The sequence below is a fragment of the Mandrillus leucophaeus genome, unplaced genomic scaffold (assembly GCF_000951045.1).
Source record: "Mandrillus leucophaeus isolate KB7577 unplaced genomic scaffold, Mleu.le_1.0 Scaffold33, whole genome shotgun sequence".
Classification (NCBI taxonomy): domain Eukaryota; kingdom Metazoa; phylum Chordata; class Mammalia; order Primates; family Cercopithecidae; genus Mandrillus; species Mandrillus leucophaeus.
The window spans coordinates 5,568,213-5,574,710 of NW_012103476.1; positions in this window are offsets into that span (position 1 = coordinate 5,568,213).

Genomic DNA, 6,498 nt, shown 5'->3' on the forward strand with positions numbered 1-6,498 from the left:
TTGCTGTGGTATCAAACACTAGAGCTTATTCCTTCTATCTAATTGTATTTTTGCATGTATTAACCAACCTCTCATGATCCCCCTCATCCCTTTCTTAGTCTCTGCTATCATTCTACTCACTACTTTCATGAGATCAATTTTTTAACTCCACATATGAATGAGAACATGCAATATTTGTCTTTCTATGCCTGGCTTATTTCACAAAAAATGATGTTCTCCAGTTCCATACATGTTGCTGGAAATGACAGAATTTAACTCTTTGTAGGGCTGAATAATATTCCACTGTGTATATGCACCATATTTTCTTTATCCATTCATCAATTGAGAGATACTTGGGTTGATTTCATACCTTGGCTATTGTGAATAGTGCTGCAATAAACATGACAGTGCAGCTATCTCTTCAATATATTGATTTTCTTCTTTTGGGTATATACCTGGTAGTAAGATGGCTCTTTTGGATACAAAAAATAAGCAGTACTAATAGGGGAGTTTTTAGCAATAAAAACTTATGTAAAAAAATGTAGACATATCTCAAATAAACAACCTAATGATGCATCTCAAAAAATTAGGAAAGCAAGAGGAAATCAAACTAAAATTAGTAGAAAGAAATGTTATAAATATCAGAGCAGAAGTAAATGAAATTGAAACCTCAAAAACAATACAAAAGAAAAAATGAAAAGTTATTTATAAAAGATAAACAAAATTTGCAAATCTTTAGCTAGACTAAGCATAAAAGAAAGTAGTCCCAAATAAATAAAATCAGAGATGAAAAGGAAGACACTACAACTGATACCATAGAAATACAAAGGATCATTAGAGACAATTATGAACAAATACATGCCAATAAATTGAAAAATCTAGAAGAAATCAATAAATTACTGGACACATACAACCTATCAAATCTGAGCCATGAAGAAATAGAAAATCTTGAACATATCAATAGCAAGTAATGAGATTGAAGCAGTACTGAAAAATTCTCCTATCAAAGAAAGGCCCAGGACCTGATTTCTTCATTGTTGAGTTCTACAGAACACTTAAGGAAGAAATGATATCGGCTATACTTAATCTATTTCAAAAAGCTGAAAAGGAGAGAATAGTTTCAAACTCATTCTATGAGGCCAGCATACCCAGTGCAGACAAAGGCATAGCTAAAAAAGAAAACCACAAGCCAAAATATTTGATGAACATAGATGCAAAAGTGCTCAATAAAATGTTAGCAAACTGTTCAACGACATGTTAAAAAGATCATCCTTCATGATCAAAACAGATTCATCCCAAGAATGCAAGGATGGTTCAACCTAGGCAAATCAAGAAATGTGATACATCACTTCAGCAAAATCAGGGACAGAAACCATATGATCATTTCAATAGATGCTGAAAAAGCATTTGATAAAATTTAACATCCCTTCATGATGAAAACTTTCAAAACATACCTTTAAAACAATGAAGGCCAGTTATGACGAGACTTTCGACAAGTTTCTCCTGTCTCTAGGTTCCTGAACTCCCTTTCTCGAGCAATTTACATTAGAAAACCTATAATTGTAAACTCCTTCTCTGCTCCTTTGAGATGTAAATCTTTTTAAAAGCCTCTTACCTGTTTTATAACCCAGGACTGTCATTCCCAAGATCCTGGGAGCCATGTCTGAAACTTAATCATTAAGGAAGACAGAATCCTATCTCTCAATTTCTGTGTGAAGGTAGGAGCCTAACTACTGTGGGTACTTTACTCCAAGTTGTAAAATTACATCCTTTCATGAAGATAAGAGAAAGTTTATTTTCATTTGGATAAAGACAATTAGCAAACACTGAAAGACTAAGGTCCCCCCATCTTCACTTTTAGCACTTCTCTGGCCCTTTATTTCAGCAGAGTTGAGTACTAAGACTTTGCCTGTGCGCTCTCTCTCTCTCTCTCTACCATTGCTGGTAATAGCATTACTATAAAATCAGTTTCCGTTTGCTGGTCTCATCTGATAAAATATTTTTCTTTAACAGAGTATACTTTGCAGCAAAAATATAGTTACTATAAATAGTCTTTGCATATGTGGGAGAAATATGCCAGGATAAGAAATAATTTAAATCAATCTTGATTTTTCCCAGAAAAAAATTATATATTTATATGTATATATGTGTGTTTGTGCATGTGTGCACACATACATTATATATGTTAACATATATACACACACGTGTGTGTGTATATGAAGAGTTTCTTGGTGTTATTCTTTTAAAGGAAAATATGCCACAAAATATAATATAATTCCTGATTTACTGGGTTTTAAAAATAAATGTACAAAGTTCTTGTTTTTTATGTTGAGAACCTCCATTAATTTAATTATAAGATAACAAAAAGTAAAATAATACAAGTGTTTGTCAATAGCATTACTTGCACTTATTTGATACTTGGGTTTGATTTAAAGCATTTGACTAACTATAACTATTAAAAATTAGAAAAGAAGTTAATTTAAAAATTGATATGAATATGCTATTTTCTACTTCACCACATATCTATTTCACTTATTATGTTATAAAATTTATATGTAAAAATTTCCACCAGCACCATACATTATTTAGCTCATTGATAAGGAAAAAAGACGGTCAAGCACTATGTTCCATGCAGATTTTATTTGCCATACACTGAGTTATATACTCCATCCCTCAAAGAGATGCTGGAGTCCTAATCTCGAGAACCTCAGACTGTGACTGTATGTGAAAATATGATCTTTACAGAGGTAATCAAATTTAAATGAAATCATTAGGGCAGGAAAAGACACAGAGAGAAGATGGCCATCTACATGCCAAGAACAGAGGACTGGAACCGGTCTTGTCCTCACATTCTCAGGAGAAACCAATCAGGATGAAACCTTGATTTTGAACTTCAAGACTCCAAAACTGTGTGACAATAAATTTCTGTTGTTAAGTTTTTTGATTTGTGGTGCTTTCTTAAGGCAGCCCAAGTAAAGCAATACATCATTCTTGCCAAATAAAACAAGTTAAAATATGATTGTATCCTATTTAAAATTAAGTTGGCAATCAAAAGGACTAATTATAAGTAAAAAAATGTTTCTTGGGAAATTACTCTCCTTTTAGTTATTTCCTGTTAAAGGAAAGTTAACAAAAATAATTATTTTTTATTTTTTCGAAATTGATATAAATGTTGGTTATTCGTAGTCATAAAAAGTGTCCATCCCCACATGCCGTAATTTACATATTGAAATTTAGAAAGCACTAGATTATATGTTGCCATGTTGAAGGAGAAAAAGCTTCTTTCGATTTTCATTTTTAAACATATTTCCCCATTTATTGAATTTAACAATACAGAAAATAACTTTCAAACTTGTATCAAATCCTTGGTGATTATTTTGTGAAAATCATAAAGTACATGGAATCTGTATGAAATCCCATTGAAAAATTAAAAAAAAAAATTGAAATGTTTAGGCACTATTTTACCACCTTTTTTCTCTCCTTACTTTTTTAACTCATCTTCAGTAAAAAACTCTTACGTTTTTAAAAACATTTTGATGTATATATTTATCCCTGAACACATCCCAGCAGCCCATCTCCACTTCTCTTTATATTGCATTCACTTTCATTCGACTATTTGTTTTCATGCTCAAATTCTGTGAAGGAAATGCTTTTTTCGTATTTCATTAGGTGATATTGTAACAGTGAATTCACATCCAATATTCATTTTTAATTCTGAGTTTATAACATGGTAAGTGCCCAGATAATTTTCCATCTATTATTATTTCTTAATCCCTTAAGGTATTAATTATTTTCAAATACCCACTCTTCCCAGCTTTCTTAATTAGAATTTTACCGTGATTTATTTTTTAGCTTCATATTGGCCTTAAATTAATTTTTTTGCTAATTTTCCAGAAGGAGTAAGAAGGAACATAAATATAATTTCTGAAGTCAGTAAACTTTGTTTATTACTGATGTAAACAAAAAAGAAATCCACACACACACACACAAAACTTATATACTTATTTTTATGGGATCATGTTCAGGCCTGAGGTGAGAGCTTTTGCTCAGCTAACTTGTAACTTTTCACCTTGGAGGTTTGACTCTCCAAGTTTTTCTCTATTGCTGACACCTGCAGATATGAAGTATAAGCAGGACTATAAAATGGACACATACAAATGAATGAAAAAGATTACTTGGTATTCTGTCTGCTTCACAAATCCAGCTTATTTGTGCCTTTCACTTTTTAGTCATTTTAAAGCTCTGTAAATTGCAGAAAATTGATAATTCAAATGATATTTATCTAGAGAAACACTAAATAATTGTGTACAATTGATTATTGCCCGTGGATAGACCAGTTTGTGCATCCATTAATAAATTAATTTTACCATTCTCGAATGCATACAAATGTTAATATTCTAACTTTACTTTGAACTAGCTGTAACATCTTACTGGTTTCTTTGTTAATTCATGAATAAAATACAATCACTGATGTGTTCTTTTAATATTTATGTGTGAGTCATGATTATGCCCTCTTTAAGAAAATTATCCTTTAAAGAAACGCAAGGCTTTTCCTTAAGACAAGTCACTTAGACCTATGGAAACATTTTAGCCATGCATGATTCATAACTTTTCCTGCAATTCAATTTCCTGCGATTCCTTTCTCCTAGTGGTCTCTACCCCTGTGCCAGGAGGTAGACAGATTTCAACTCTCCCACCCTTACAGAGAACTTTGATCACTTTTAACATTAGAGAGAGTGAGAAAGACAAAGTGTGTGTGTGTATGTGTGTGTGTTTGCGTGTATCTGTGTATGTGCTTTTGGTTGTTACTGAAAAGTATTAGGAGAGATGAAAGAATATTTTACAAAAGCTCCTCCAATTGTACAATCTCATAAAACTCCAGTTGATTTTATGAGTTTCTTCAAAAACCTTTATTGAAATCCTACCAAAGGAGTTATCTTTCCTTTCCGACCTCTACCACAAAGCAATCAGCCTTGCCCAAGAGTTTCTCCACTTTCCCTTCTATCTAATCCTCCAACCTTTATTATGTAACTTTCTCCTCCAGTCAAAAAACTTCAAGCCAGCCCAATCTCCAAACTCTGGAGGCTTCATGCATCCCATGGAGAGCTTGTGCAAGCATCTTCCAACAAAGATGCAGTGTTCCTCACAGTGGTAAAATTCACTAGAGTGTAGTTTCCAGGAGTTAGCTCTATATAGGCTCATCCTTAGTTTTTTATGTCATTTACTCCGTTTTTCTTAGTAACAACATTTATTGCAGAAGCAACACAAATTCATGCCACTGAGCCAGATTTGAGATAATGAGTACTTCCCCAGGCAATAGAATGGTTGTCAAACTGATATTTAACATTTGTTTTTTTATAAGGATATTTACATTGATTCTTTTTAATGACTTAAAAAGTACTTCTATTTAGTGGATGAGGAACGTCATCAAAATATCATTCTATCATCTTTCCTTTACTCTCCTGCCTCCCTCTTTCCATTAAGTCTCTGAGATGTGTCGATTCTGGCTCTCACACATCTTGCAGAAACTACTCCATCTCTCCATCTTCATCTGCCACTTCGTGAAACCAGGCCATCTAGATTTTGCTACCTGTCCCCCCATAAATGTCTTCCCATAGCTCTTCAAGTGCTATTGTCAATAATTTTCTGGGTTCTACTTTTCTAAAATACATAGTTCAGACGTTTTCATATGACATATAAAGCCCTTCAAGTCATCTTATTACCATTCCCCTGTTTCTCTGCCCAAATTGACTTGCTTTCTATTTCTTCAGTGTATCACAGTTAAAGTTAAAATGGAGATGGGAGGCCAGGGGCGGTGGCTCATGCCTGTAATCCCAGCACTTTGGGAGGCCGAGGTGGGTGGATCATCTGAGGTCAGGAGTTTGAGACCAGTCTGACCAAGATGGAGAAACCACGTCTCTACTAAAAATACAAAATTAGCTGGGCCTGGTGGCGCATGCCTCTAATCACAGCTACTTAGGAAGGCTGAGGCAGGAGAATTACTTCAACCGGGGAGGCAGAGGTTGCGGTGAGCTGAGATCACGACACTGCACTCCAGCCTGGGCAATAAGAGCGAAATTCCATCTCAAAAAAAAAAAAAAAAAGAGATGGGACTAGTACTTTCTTTAGACTAGTACCTCAGAAAAAGGTACTAATCCCATCTCCATTTTAACTTTGACACAGAGAGGTTAAGTACCTGTCCCCAGATCACACCATGAGAAAAAGCACCCAGTTCTAATACTTCTAAGTCGTCACAACTTTCTGCACTTCTCAAATGACTTTTACAAAGACAGAGGGTGACCAGAGGAAAAAAATGGCAAATAGGCAGCAGAACAAATTTGCAGTTCCCCCTCAGACAAAAAGAACAGCATGTGAGTTTCGCACTGTGAACTTTTGCTCCAAGAACTACTGCGGGAACCTAACAGAAAAACTGAGAAAATTCACAGAGCTTTTGAAAAAAGTGGCTTGCCATTGCAGGCTCCATGAAACAGCCAAAAAAAAAAAAAAAAAAAAAAAAAA